This window comes from Nicrophorus vespilloides, unplaced genomic scaffold, assembly GCF_001412225.1.
Source record: "Nicrophorus vespilloides isolate i.1.1-1 unplaced genomic scaffold, Nicve_v1.0, whole genome shotgun sequence".
NCBI lineage: Eukaryota > Metazoa > Arthropoda > Insecta > Coleoptera > Silphidae > Nicrophorus > Nicrophorus vespilloides.
This window is the reverse complement of record NW_017099707.1, coordinates 32,821-48,616: the sequence shown is the minus strand read 5'-3', so window position 1 is coordinate 48,616 and position 15,796 is coordinate 32,821. Positions and strand designations below refer to the sequence as shown.

Sequence of the window (15,796 nt, the reverse complement as noted above, 5' to 3'; positions counted from 1 at the left end):
TAATATGGTTACGAAAACGCCCGATCTACATCACAATAATTCACAGTGGTTTCCAAACTTTAAACCAAACGAAATATGGTTACGAAAACGCCCGATTTACATCACGATGATTCACAGTGGATTCCAAATATTAAATCAAACGTAATATAGTTACGAAAACGCCCGATCTAACCAACATAACATAATAAGGTTACGAAAACGCCCGATCTACATCACGATGATTCACAGTGGTTTCCAAACATTAAACCAAACATAATATGGTTACGAAAACGCGACTAGTTTCAATTAAGATCAAACAACTGTAAACCCTAACAAATCCAGAAATGGTTACAAAAAACGCACCTCGTATTTATCATGATAATGATAAATCAATCCTGAAATGAATTTTAAAACGGGAATTATTACTACAAATCAGCTGCAGCTAAATAAATACTTAAAAGGTAACAAAAACGCAACTAGTCTACGTCGCAATGATTCACAGCGGTTCTAAAATGATTAAACAACCCTTATATGGTTACAAAAACCCAAATATTTAAAAGTTGCAGCTGCAAATACTAAAAATAATCTTTATATATTTATGAAAACGCGCTTCACAACGATGAATCATTTGTTGCTGCCAATCGAACGTTATACCAATCCTAATACACTTTATCTACGATGAATCAGCAGTTGCGGTTAATTGCAAACGTTGAAAACAATTAAAAATAATGCGATTTGTTTAAATTTCTCAATGAAAAACAAAATAGTAAAAGTCGATTCATTATTTCAGTAATATTTATTGAAAAAAAAAACAATTTTTATTTACTAAATTATAAAGCGTATATAAAATAACTCCCGTAAACCTTCACTTCATTTGAATTTGTAAATTGCATAAGTTTGTATGAAACAGTATGTGAACTATAAAAGTTTGAAAAATATATAAAATAATAAATAAAAACAAACTTAAATATTCCCTTTTCAATATTATCTTGTTATACTTAATTTTTCTATGTAGATTTATTAAATAATTGAGAATTTACGTAAGTGCAATAAAAATGATGAAATAGCAAATTTTATTTTTCTAGTTCACAAAAATAATTTTATTTATACAGTGGAATATTGGTTTTATAAATAATAAAAAAATAGACTCAAATTATTAATTTGATATAAACGTAAAATAATTAAGATTTATAAATACAAAAACAAATAAATAATATGATTTTCTAAATACTTCATTGGAAAATTAATTTATAAAACAGATATACAGGTATCACCAGACCTACGAACTAATTCCGTTCCAAATTCGTAAGTCGAATTTGTTCGTAAGTCGGGGAAATTAAAAAAAAAATTATATATGTTAAATTCCATATAACTGACTGCTTACATTTGAAATTATAGATTAAAATAAACAAAATACTTATTTACAAACACTTTTCAATGTAGACATCACAATTATTTAATAAAAAAACGACAAAAGAAACAAATGCAACAAAACATCTTCAAAAATATTATGTTTTATTAAAGAAATTATCAATTTTTGTTTGGACAGTTTAATTTTTTTATCACTATATATTTCCTTGTAACAAGTTAGAGCTTTTAGAATTTTGTTCGTAAGTTCGGGTGTTCGTAAGTCGGGTGATACCAGTATTTGTATATTGGACATAACTATACAGTATTTTGCAATACAAATTTAAGACAATTTTTCTATATAAAAGTGTGAGTCTAATGGTCCAAAAAACACAGTATATGAAAACTATACATGTATTTATTATATTGACTATTTGTCTTATTTGATCTGTGAAAATATTTGATGAACAAGGGAATATCAATATACTACTGTATATGACAGGAATAATCAAATGCGGCTCTTTTGATTGCGGTTCTCAACTTTCATAGTGGTTACTATGTTGAAAACTATATTTAATTAGTAGAAATAGCTACTGTAATATGCGGCTCCCTACAATTTGGTTTAACATGCAGTAAATGTTGCCTTATATGGAGTACAATTATAAATTCAAACATCTTATTTGACTTTTAAAAGTACTTGTAGTTTGTCAAGTTGCACGCACATCATGTAGACACTGTCTAATAATTGACTAAAATTACATGTTAACTAATATGTCAATTTGATTATTGCAATTAAAAAAAAAAAAGTTAAATGTGTATTTGAAATAACATTGTTTTAAAGATTTAAGTAGAATATATTTGTCTATTGGAATTGGAATCGAAACTAAAATATTTATTTGCCAGAAGGGCGCACAACAAAAATATCAATATGCTACTGTATCCGTTGTACAATTGCAACTACATGGATAGTTTTCTGCTTGTCGAAATTTCCTATATCAACACTTGATTATTGTAATTTAAGAAAAAAATGATGTTAAATATGTATTTGATATTGCTTTGGTTTAAGGATTTAAGTAGAATATATTTTCCGATTGGAATTGAAATCGAAACGAAAATATGTATTTGCAGAAAGGACACAAAACGAAAAGGGGAAAAATCAATATGCTACCGTACAATTCCAACTACATGGATATCTTCGTCCTTGTTGGAATTTCTTATATCAACACTTGATTATTGCAATTAATAAAGAAATGGAGGTTAACTGTGTATTTGATATAGCTTTGGTTTAAGAATTTAAGTGTAATATATTTTTTGATTGGAATTGAAATCGAAATGAAAATATTTATTTGCATAAAGGACACAAAACAAAAAGGGAAGAAATCAATATGCTACTGTACAATTGCAACTACAAGGATATCTTCGTCCTTGTCGGAATTTCCTATATCTACACTTGATTATTGCAATTAATAAAGAAATGGAGGTTAAATGTGTATTTGAAATAACTTTGGTTTAAGGATTTAAGTATAATATATTTTTTGATTGGAATTGAAGTCGAAACGAAAATATTTATTTGCATAAAGGACACAAAACGAAAAGAAGAGAAATCAATATGCTACTGTACAATTACAACTAGAAGGATATCTTCGTCCTTGTCGGAATTTTCTATATCTACACTTGATTATTGTAATTTTAAAAAAATGGAGGTTAAATGAGTATTTGAAATAGCTTTGGTTTAAGGATTTAAGTCAAATATATTTTTCGATTGAAATTGAAATCGAAACGAAAATATTTATTTGCCAGAAGGACACAAAACGAAAAAGGGAGGAAATCAATATGCTACTGTACAATTGCAACTACAAAGATATCTTCGTCCTTGTTGGAATTTCCTATATCTACACTTGATTATTACAATTAATAAAGAAATGGAGGATAAATGTCTATGTGAAATAACTTTGGTTTAAGGATTTAAGTAGAATATATTTTCCGATTGGATTTGAAATCGAAACGAAAATATTTATTTGCCAGAAGGACATAAAACGAAACAGGAGGAAATGAATATGCTACTGTACAATTACAACTGGAAGGATATCTTCGTCCTTATTGGAATTTCCTATATCTACACTTGATTATTACAATTAATAAATAAATGGAGGTTAAATGTGTATTTGAAATAACTTTGGTTTAAGGATTTAAGTATAATATATTTTTCGATTGGAATTGAAATCGAAACGAAAATATTTATTTGCCAGAAGGACACAAAACGAAAAGGGGAGAAATCAATATGCTACTGTACAATTACAACTACAAAGATATCTTCGTCCTTGTCGGTGTTATTGTTGTTTTCACTTCGGCTCCCTGGAGTTGCGGCGTTGCTGACGGTGGGCAGGAAGGAAGGATGGAATGTGTCCGCCCCTCCGCAACGACGGACACCGTGTTTCCACTGTTGCAACGTGGCCATATTAAAATGCGACTCGATTTCTGATTGGTCGTTCCTATGTACCGATGCCTATGCGATGGGCGGAGCCACATGTACAGCTCGCGCGTTATATAACGCTCTCTCTTCGGCCGGGGGAATCCCCAGTCATAATCTCTAAATCAAACTGTCGTTATCTCCGTGCCGCAGGAGAGGGACTTTTCTGCACGACACAGCTTTATAGCTCCATTATTTTTCAGAACGCTGCGAAAGAAAGATCCACAGGAAAAACAGCAACAGTAAAAGAAAATGACCTAATAAATAATCGTTAAACTTCTTTTTTTTTCTTCAGAGATGAAGACAAAAACACAACACAAATATTTGTTTAAGTAAGAATCTTTGTTTTTCATTAATATTTCAGCAGTTTGATTGAAAACAGATTTAAAGTACTAAAGCTATTCAAGTAATATTTTGCAGTTGAGGCGATTCGTAACTATTTTGAGTGGATACATTGAAGTAATATATGTAATACAAGTTATGAATTGAAAAAAAATAGAAACAAAATTTGACATTCATATTTTCTAGAAATCTTCTCTTATTTCATTTTTATATAGATATTTACAGATTTCCAACGACAAATTCGACTTACGAACAACCCATTGGGACGGAACTAGTTTGTAAGTCGGGGGATACATGTATTCAATGTTTACAACTATAATAACAACGAGCCCTTAATTACTTTATTATTATTTAAAATTATTCTGTTTGTTATTTTGTACATACATTGAATATATACAAATTAAGAGCATCTCAAGTTTTGCGTTGTTGTTTATAAGATATATATACTCTTCAAATTGAACAAAAATCTTTTTCTTTTAAGATGATTTGCCAAGTACAAAATGAAAAGCAAAATATAAAGTATTTCTTAAGTATCGCTCATTTTGTTTTAGATGTGCGTAATTTTAGAAAGAAAAATGCATTTATGTTGGAAATGTTTTATTTTGATTTTAATATTAGTTATCATGTAATATTTATATTAATTCTATTAATTACACATCTTTTTATAAGTAATTTTTACTTCTTTTTTTCAAAGATTTGAATACTTTTTTTTCAAATGTATATTTAATATTAATAATTATTAAAGTGGAAATAAATGCTAAAATATTTGAAGATAATAGTTTTGTATTTAGTAAATACAGCTATACCTCGCATAGTCCGGAATAAATTCTATTAAAATGATACACAAAATTATGTTGTTATTCATCTATCAATATAATAATTACATAATTTGCTATAATTATGCATTGGAAAAATAGACAAAATTTCTATGAATCATTGATTTTAATTCATTTATTGATTGAATAAACAATTGAAATTACTTATTTTTTCAAAGATTTGAAGACTAAATTTATTCGAAATTAACAATTATTAAAATAAGAAATTTGCTACAATAATTATAAGTAAAACTTGTAATATTAGTAAATTAGTACACAAAATTATTGTCACTTTTTTTGCGGTTAAATTTGGTATGTATTTAGTTCCACGATTATTTCGGTTTCAAACAGTCCGGATTAAAAAAAAATAATATTAATAAAATTTCATTTTTTATTGATCTATAGCTAAAACCTAAATTTATGAACACCATTCTTTGCTATTCTTTCTTTAGATTATTTCTTCTAAAGTTTCCAATTTCAATTGTATTAATTGCATAGTTTTTTTTTATTGAAAAATATGTATTTTTGTAAGAAATCAATTTTAGTTATATAATCCAGATAATAAAAAAATCAATTTCTAATATAAAATATAAATTTACATAAATTTATTTTTAACAAATGCATTTATTCATATTTACGCAATACATTATGTAAATGTATTAAAATTGAATTTATTTGTATTAAAAATCAATTTAAAACTGCAAACAGTTAAAAGAAATATTCATATAGTTATAAAATTTATACGATTATGTTTTATAGGTAAAAGTAACATCATAATATGAAAATTTATAAAATTTGGTAGTATTTAGTAAAGTATGTGAGTTGAAAGGTAAAATATTCACTAATTCAAATACTCACCTTGTTTAATTTTTCATAGGTGTAAAACATGAAGTACCCGGTGTTATGTTATGAATACATGTATTTATTTTGAATGTTGGGAAGAGAATGCATGAAAACACATCTGGTTATAATAAAATGCCTTTGATGAAGTTTGGAGTAGACCCTTATTGGGCGTAATCGTTGTATAATTTATCGAATTGTAGAGGATTGGTAGGGGTTTAAGCGTATTTACGATTTTTTTTCGATGTTGTTGTTTAGTTTGTCTGGTCCGGGTTGTTGCAGTCTGTTTCCTCTTCATGATTATTTATACGTGCGACAGCTGACGCGTAGAGAGTGGAAAGAGGATAGAAGAGAACGCGCGTGTATGTGTGTTCAGGATATGATGGATGATCGTAGGCAGTAGGTGTCATTATTTAAACAGCCTCAAATCCGACGGGATGGTAGGAATCACACGCACAATTTGTAAACCCCACCCGAAAAAGACCCCCAGGAACATCTGCACATGTGTACGAATGTATGCGCCGTGCCGTGCATGCATTGCACACGTATGCGTCCCTCCTTCCATCCTCTCGCTCTCAACCATCCTCCACCGAAACCATGAGTACATATGTATCAGGTTTTATGTACATAATGTAACAGCCCGCCCATTTCGAGCGTTACACAAGAGCGAGAGAGATAGAAGGTGTATCGAACTGGTTGGGAGCGAGAGGGAGGTAGAGGGTCGCGGGTCCCGGCCACCATCATCAGCAGTCCTGCCGCTTATCTTAGAGAGCAAATGCATTAGCGCCGTTGCACCGGGGGCCAACACTTCAAAGCTAAACCAGAGACGAAGAACAAAGGGAGAACGCATCGGAAATCATCCCGAAGTGGACAAGTTTTTTTATTTTCGGGGGTGACGTGCGCGTTGGCTGTGCTGTGATTCTGCACCCCGTGTGGGTGTCGTTCTTCGGATACTCAAAGACCTGCTCTTGAGGAGAGTCGAGTCGTTCAGTTTGTGGGGGTTCCTGTCTAATTGGAGTCGTTTAATTCAGGGAGCCGGAAAGAGTACGTGAGGGAGCGAGAGCACGAACGTGCAGGAGAGCAGAGGATCGGGTCTTGCTCCGAAACTACCCCGAGGTCACGTATAAGGTATGTCCTCCTTTTCCTCTTCTACTACTTCTTGCGTTCCTTTTCTCTTTCGGTAAATAAGTGATTTGACACGAAGTCACATACGTGGCGGGTATTTACAATCCCCGAGGGCGGCAGCCACCACCTCCGGACCGCAACACCAACGCGGACTCCTTCTTGGCCATCTCAGTCTTGGTCCGGTCTTCTAAACGCGACGGACACCGAATCGGGTCCTCTTCTTCAGTTTTACGTTAGTTTTCTTTTTTATTCTTTAGTTTCTTTTAGTTCTTTCTGTGATCCAAAGGATTATCAAAATATGTGACATTATATTCATACAAGGTAAATATCCAATTACACTCACATCAAAGACACTACCTACCAATTTCCATAAACATTTTCAAACAGAATCTTGTAATTGTATTATATTTTAATACAAATATCAAAGTTTTAAATATTTACATACATTTATAGTCATAGTTTTAAATTAATACTAATAGTTTCCAATTTAATAAATATAATATTCTTATATTATATTTGCATTAAACTTTTTGCTATAATTTCAAGTACATACAAAAATAACTATAATAATGAGAAACTTCACTTTATAAAAAAAAAAACATTTAGTTTGTATAGATCAGACTATATTGAATACGTACTGATTGAAACCGCACTATGTGAGGTAATTCTATATTTTTAATACATCCTTAACTTCAAATTTATAGATTTAAAATAAAATTTATTTAGTAGTAAAAACGTTGCATAGTGACGGTTTTGTCAGTGTCCCAGACTATTTGATACAGGACTAAATACATACAAAAATTAACTGCACAATGGTAAAATTCACTTTATAAATAATAAAAAGATCATTTAGTTTATATACGTCCGGTGTATATTGAATCCGCATTGATTGAAACCGCACTATGTGAAGTAATTTTGTATTTTTAATACGTTCTCAACTTCAAAAGTGTAGATTTAAAATAATAGAATTCAGAATAGTCAGTTTCGTCAGTGTCCCAGACTATTAGATACAGGACAAAATACATACAAAAATTAAGTGCATAATGAAAAACTTCAGTTGATAAAGAAAAAAGATCATTTAGTTTGTATTCACTGGACTATATTGAATCCGCACTATGTGATGGAAATCTGTATTTTTAATACGTCCTTATTAGTAGTAAAAACCTTACATATTGCGGAATAGTCGATTTCGTCAGTGTCCCAGACTATTTGATATAGGACTAAATATATACAAAACAAACCTTACAATGAGAAAGTTCACTTTATAAAGAAAAAAAGATCATTTAGTTTGTATATATCGGACTATATTGAATCCGCACTGATTGAAACCGCATTATGTGAGGTAATTGTGTTTTTTTGGGGAATAGACGGTTTTATCAGTGTCCCAGACTATTGTAAATTCCAAACTATTAGAAAATCTTAATGACTATCCAATTGTGAAACCGTAAATCTAAGTTTTTTTTTAACATATTGATAATCTATAAATAAACTTCTGTAAAAATAAAAAATATTTACTCTGTTAATCATTGATGGAAATAAACTTTATTTCCCGAGAAGAAAAACAGTCGTAATTTCCTAACTATAAGAAAATCTTGTTGACGATCCAATCATGTACCAAATGTATAAAAGTTCTGCCCAATCAATTCTTATTGCCTCGTTAATAGCTGCAATCTAGGAATAATCTGAAAATAGCAGCAATAAAACTAGATATACTTTCGAATAAACAAACATAAAGTATTTTATATATTTGGAGCGTGTTCAAATATTTAATAATTTTCTTATTGGAATCAAATTTAATATGATTTGAATATATTAACAATTTATTTACAACAAAATATTTAAATATTATAAAAGAAAATCGTATTTTAATTATTTTTAGGAAACCGGACTAATTGAGACCTCATGAAAATAAACAGTACAAAAATGAAAATTTATTTTCGATGTGATCAATTAAAATTTTGTTTATTTTGAAATTTTCAAACCGCACTATACTGAATCCGCACTAATCGAAACAGTACTATGAGAACAGAATTTATTATATTTATTATCTATTTAATAATTTCCTAATTTTTATTGGCTTTGAATTAATACTAAATATTTTCATTTATAAATAATTCAAAGTATAAATTTAAATAATACTGTTCGAAACCGGACTAATCAAAGAATTTAAAACCTCAAGAAAATACACAACACATAAACGATTAGATTTTATTTATAATTTGAACAATTTAAATTTACTTTGTTTTGAAATTTTCAAACCGCACTATAGTGAATCCGCACTGATCGAGACCGCACTATGCGAACTAAATTTTCTAATTTTTATTAGCTTTGAAATCATACAAAATATTTTCATTTATGAATAATACAAAAAAAAAACATAAAAAGTTTTTGCTAAAACTGGGTATGTGTAGAAAAATAACCAGGACTAATCTGTCATTATTTTTCCACAGAAATTGAGAATCACCGATTTAGTGTACTAATTAATTAGAGTTCATTTTTAATTTGATTCATACTAAATATTTTTATTTGTGAATAATCCAAAGTATAAATTTAAACTGATGAAAATGATGAAATTTTAATTATTTATTAAGCGATATTTGGCAAGTATTTTGACAAGTACATACATTTGATAAAATGTATAAAATAAATACAAATTTTCAAGTACTGTTTCCATTTGATTTGCGCAAGTTCAAATACGATACTTGACAAGTTACTTGGAAACAACTGTGTAAATCAATCAATATATAATATTATTTAAAATATGAAATTTTTTGTTCGTTCAAATACGAACTGATTTGGAACTTCCGTTCGGAAAGAAAATATTTGTTTTCGGAAGCGGCGGCGGCGGCACGATTAATCGTTGATCGGCGTTTTTCTTTCTGGTCGGCTGCACAGATTAAGTAAGAAAACATCGTTGAGGGTGCGATGGGAACGGGATTAGTCCCATTTTACGGACCCCAAAGAAAAACACGGGGTGGATGCGACGAAGCAGTAGGACCACTCGAAGTGCGTACGTTCGTCCCACTCGTTAAGGGCTCACAAAACATCAACCCCCCCATCATCATCATTATTTCAATCAAATCACTGTTAAAAATTGGATCATCACCAAATCCCAATTATTATTCTTTCTACTTTACTCTCATGATTTTTGTACATTATTTTAATTTAATTAATTTTATTGTTAATTACATTTTTCTTGTAATCGAATAATTGATATATTATTATATCATTAGAAAAAGATACTTTTAGAAATAAACGATCTAAAATGAGCCAATAAAAATTCTTTATTGAATGATTATATAATTGTTATTAAAAAAAAACAATAATTGTAAAGAAAAATAGCAATGTATTATTTGTATTTTTCAAACCGCACTATAGTGAACCCGCAATGATTGAAACCGTACTATTTTGAATTCATGCTAAATATTTAAATTTATGAATAATACAAAGTACAAATTTAAAATAATACTGTTTGAAACCGTACTAATCGAGGACTTGAATGATTATATAATTCTTATTAAAAATCCAATAATTATGAAGAAAAATATCAATTAATTATTTGTATTTTTCAAACCGCACTGATTGAAACCGCACTGTTTTGCATTCTTACTAAATATTTTAATTTATGAATAATATAAAGTATAAATTTAAAATAATACTATTTGAAAGCGTACTAATCGAAGACTTGAATGATTATATAATTCTTATTAAAAATCCAATAATTGTAAAGAAAAATAGCAATGAATTATTTGTATTTTTCAAACCGCACTATAGTGAATCCGCACTGTTTTGCATTCATACTAAATATTTTAATTTTTGAATAATACTAATTATAAATTTAAAATTTTACTGTTTGAAAGCGTACTAGTCGAAGACTTGAATGATTATATAATTTTTATTAAAAATCCAATAATTGTAAAGAAAAATAGCAATGAATTATTTGTATTTTTCAAACCGCACTATAATGAATCCGCACTGTTTTGCATTCATACTAAATATTTTAATTTATGAATAAACAAAGTATATATTTAAAATTTTACTGTTTGAAGCCGTACTAATCGAGGACTTGAATGATTATATAATTTTTATTAAAAATCCAATAATTCAAACCGCAGTATAGTGAATCCGCACTGTTTTGCATTCATACTAAATATTTTAATTTATGAATAAACAAAGTATAAATTTAAAATTTTACTGTTTGAAACCGTACTAATCGAGGATTTGAATGATTATATAATTCTTATTGAAAAAACAAATAATTGTAAAGAAAAATAGCATGAAATATTTATATTTTGTCAAAATAATTCTGATATTTTCGGACCATTTTTTAACAGAAAAATCGTTTCAAAATTGGACTGATTCTTATTGTCCGACGGTATGAAATTATTTATTTCTAAAAATTGTCCCATATGGTCCAAAAAATACGGTAATTTAATAAAAAAATAATAGAAATGCTTCGAAGCTGAAACACATTAGAATTATAAAAAAAAAATAACAATTGAATGATGAACGATGAATTGAATTTGTGTGCATTGAAAACATTATTCGCACTTGTTAATATTTACTTATGTGTATGGTGAAGTAAGTTTATTTAATATTTCCAACGAAGCTTCAAGTTTTCTCGTATAAACATTTACCAGTGAAATTTTTTATTTAATTTTTTTCAGTATAAACATAGTAATATCTAAATGTTAAATTTGTTATTGCTTATAAAATAATACTGTTTAGATCTTTCTGCCAATTATATAATTAAGTGGTTATGTCGTATATATTCGTCATGGTCTATTGTGTAGCGCTTATGACGAATATATGCACTTCATTAAATGCATCAAACTGCTTCAGGTGTTAATAACACATTTTTATTTAAATTCTTCAGTCTTCCATTAAACAATTGTCAACTGTTTAGATCTTTCTGCCACTTATATTATAACCTCATTAAGTGCTTATGTCGTATATATTCGTCATGGTCTCTTGTATTGCGTAGCGCTTATTACGAATATATTCGCATCATGAATTTAGACAATTATAAATTAATAAACATATATGTAATTGATTATACATTTTTATTAAATTATGAATCGATTCATATGAACCATAATAAATTATACTTAACAAAATAACTAGAAGAAAATGTAACAAATAAATGAAAAAGAAGGAGTATTAACGATAACTTTTTTTGCTTAATTTAAACGAAGAGAAAAAAAATAGGAAGGAAGAAAATGAAAACATTTCCAATTTACAAAAAAAAATCTAGATTTCTCGTATTTCAATAATTTATATGTCTTTTAATAAAAATATTCCTTAAAAATTGAATGAAATAATTATTAATAACTTAAACAGTTTCAAAGATATTTTTATTTCTAAATATAATATTTCATCCACATTCTTAACACCAAAAATTTGTTTTTTTTTATTTAAATATCTTCGTTACGTAAATAAATAATGATATGAAAGTTAATTATTGTCAATGACAATTTCAGCGTTTTATTGAAAACTTAAATATGGAATCTCTACATTCAAATCATCATAGCTATAACATTTATTGTTGGTTACTAAATGTAATAGCTATTAACTATCATTAGGTTTAAGTCATTACTTCTTATTTCGCTTTATTCTGTTAATGAATATATGTCAGTTAGATAATAAAGACATAAAAACAAATTAACGGAATTCCGATTAAAATGATCTTGTAAACTAAAGAAACTTATGATGTTAGCAATTAAATTAACAATAACAAAAATAAACTTTTATTTTTTTTTTGTCAAATAAGTATTGTTTATTATTGGAGACCACCGGCGGCGATGTTCACTAAGATGAAGGAAGAGAGACCTTTTTTTGTGTAGCGTCTCTCGCTTGAAAGAGTGAATCAAATCAGCGAGGTCGAAGGATGTCGCGCGGGTCAAGAAGAAGAAGGCGACGAAAGGAGAAGAAGGAAAGGCAAAAAAAAACGAATGAAAGAGGAACGATCCTTTGCTCTGCGATAATCGATTTGGCACGAGCTTTGTGTGTTTTTCGCTGACGACATTCTTTCACGCCAATTAGTTTCGTCTCTCCTCGAAAATATGTGTTTGTAGTTTTTAAGGGCCCTCACTTGCCCAGCGCAACATACACACATATTAATACACATACACACACGTATATGAATTTGTGTGTGTATGTGGAGAGAGAGAGAGAGAGGCAGAAAGCGGCGGAGAGAACATTAAAACACGTGAAATATTACGGATATTGTGCATAGCAAATTGGACGATAAAAATCTTCATTATTTTCTCACGTTTTGCGTTCAGAGAAGAGGAGAGATCGTTCGGCGATCCCCGATGCGGCAAAACTTCGATTATTAATTTATGCCCTTGCGTCCTTCCGTTCCCCATCTGAATATGAATTCATCTGCAAATTTGTCCATTGTTGTTCGACGGTTGCTGAGGCTCTTTTATCATCCCACATCATCTTACACATGAGCTTCCGTTGTGTTCGATGATGATGATTGACACGGCGAGATGAATCTGCTTCGGTTCGACTGATCGGTTCTGCATAAGAAATTCACACAACTTACATCTTTAGTACAGATTCATAGATAAATATTCAATTGTCTTTGAATGTCATATTAGATTATTGAACCCTGTGAAGGTATTATTAATCATTAAATAGTATTCAAAAACATTAAATATGACAAATCTTAAACTTATTGTTAGAAATTACGTCACAATTTTATATCAATTCAGTCTACAATTTACGTCGTATTAAGTAATAAAATAACTTGATGGAAATAAATAATTCAATATGATTTTACGTACTTAAATCACGGAATTTCTCGATTCGATACATATTATTATTTAAAAAGTAACATTTAACAAATGTGTTTTTTGTGAATATTGTGTTAGGATTTGAAAAACGCGTTCTAATTCTGTCGGCCTGCGTTTTATAGTCATTAACGAACCGAGACTCCCGGATTTATAAAAAGGAATTTCCCGGGATTTTGTCGATTACTAAATAGTATACAGAAAATTATATTAAATGAAATAATTTAATAGTACAGCAAAACCTCGTATAGAGCGGTACTGTTTAAAACCGGACTAATCAAGAATTTTATTTATGTATAAATATTACAAATGAATAACACAAGAGAAAGAGACTAAACTATACAAATTATTCGAAAATTTTAAAATAAATTCAAGTGTATTTTAGAATATAAATTGTATACTAATACATACATATTAATTCCTTAACATTTTTGAAGATTTAAATAAGAATCGATGAAGTAATGGTAATTAGAAAATAACGTGTAAATTATCAAAAAAAAACTTTGAAATAAATTCACTTTATTTATTAATAAAATTTCACTGCAGATTCATTCATTAAAATACAAATCATAAGAATGTATGCAGATACAACAGTGGTGATCAGACTTTTTGCAGCAAGAGCCGCATCTATAAAATATATATATAAAATATATATAATATTTGTGTTTTGTTGTGGCTCAACTAGCCATAACAAGACATGAAGAGCCGCATGCGGCTCGCGAGCCACAGTTTGGCCACCCCTGGCATATAATCATTACATATTGTTTACTATTACTTCATTAATTACAATTTTTTAGATATTTAACAATTCTACATAAATTTATATACTGTGGAACCTCGCTTAACGAACAAAATAATTTGTAAAAATGACTCACTTAACACATAACGAGTGACGTGAAGAGGAGAAGTCTCGGATTGTGTGTTGTTACATCATTTTCAAAAGTTGTGTTCACATATTTGTATTTTTTTATGTTATTTGTGATTTTTTCATGGTGAAAAATTTAATAACACTTGCATGTCTCCTAATAAAAAGCTAAAGAATAATAAAACCATAGAAATGTAAAAGCAAAATCATTAAAAAGCGAGACTAAGTTATATTTTTTTTTTCTGACATGGAAAAACGCATTATCGTATTATATAGGAAAAATTATTTCACTATACGAGAAAAAATCTGGACATTTTGGAACGGATTGTATTAATATTATTCAGAAAATAATACATTGTTTTTAATAATTATTTAGCAAATTTTGAATGAATATAATATTAATTAACAATTTAATAGTACAACACCGGGCGGAAAGACCTCGGTCGATAGCCCTTTGGCCAGTCTATTGATATATATTTTTATAATATGTTAAAATTTATCTATGTATAAATTGTACTTTTTTTTTCTTTTTGTTTGGCCAATAAATTATTATTATTAATTTAGTACAACAATACTTCGCACAGTGTGGGTAATCGATTCTGCCAATATCATGTTCTGCCAATATCATGTTCGCACTGATCGAGAACTTTAAATCCTATAGACCTCAATTGTGGTATGCGGAGCCGCAGGTTGCCGAACTTTGATATATACTATTATAATTCACACAATATTCAAACTATTTAGACAATGATTTACAATAAATACAATTTATTTACACATATTTTCCAATAATTTGATTGAATTCTCAAATTAATTTCATTTACAATTTATTTTTGTGTTATTCTTTGTGTTTCTCTTTGGTAACTTACTATATTTGCAATATTTTTCAAGAAATTTTACTGTAACTGTAATTCTTGCATTTCTTTGTTATTTATTTCGTGAAAATGCTTAATCATCATTATAAACAAAACCCTACTCCCAGTCACAACTCCCACCCCATATTAATAATAATAATTTAGTTCGTAAGTAGAGGATTTTGATACTGTCGTGATTATGGTTGTCGGGATTTTGATACTGTTGTGATTATGGTTGTCAGGATTTTGATACTGTCGGAATTATAGTTGTCAGGATATTGATTGTCGGAATTTTGATACTACCGGGATTATGGTTGTCAGGTTGTTGATACTGTCGGGATTTTGAATGTCGAGATGATGGT

The 15,796-nt window shown here is 29.0% G+C and overlaps 1 protein-coding gene across 3 annotated transcripts in view; it reads left to right on the top strand.

The window, feature by feature from the left end:
• The first annotated feature begins 6,557 nt into the window (after window positions 1-6,557).
• LOC108565306 (single-minded homolog 1-like) overlaps window positions 6,558-15,796 on the top strand; it is a 32,624-nt gene continuing 23,385 nt past the window's right edge. For 2 of the 3 annotated variants that reach the window (XM_017924694.1, XM_017924693.1), the window contains exon 1: window positions 6,558-6,921. The gene's annotated coding sequence lies outside the window, so the exon portion shown is untranslated. Of the gene's footprint in view, window positions 6,922-7,177; window positions 7,240-15,796 lie in introns of those variants that run through there. The other variant, XM_017924695.1, reaches the window with a different exon arrangement.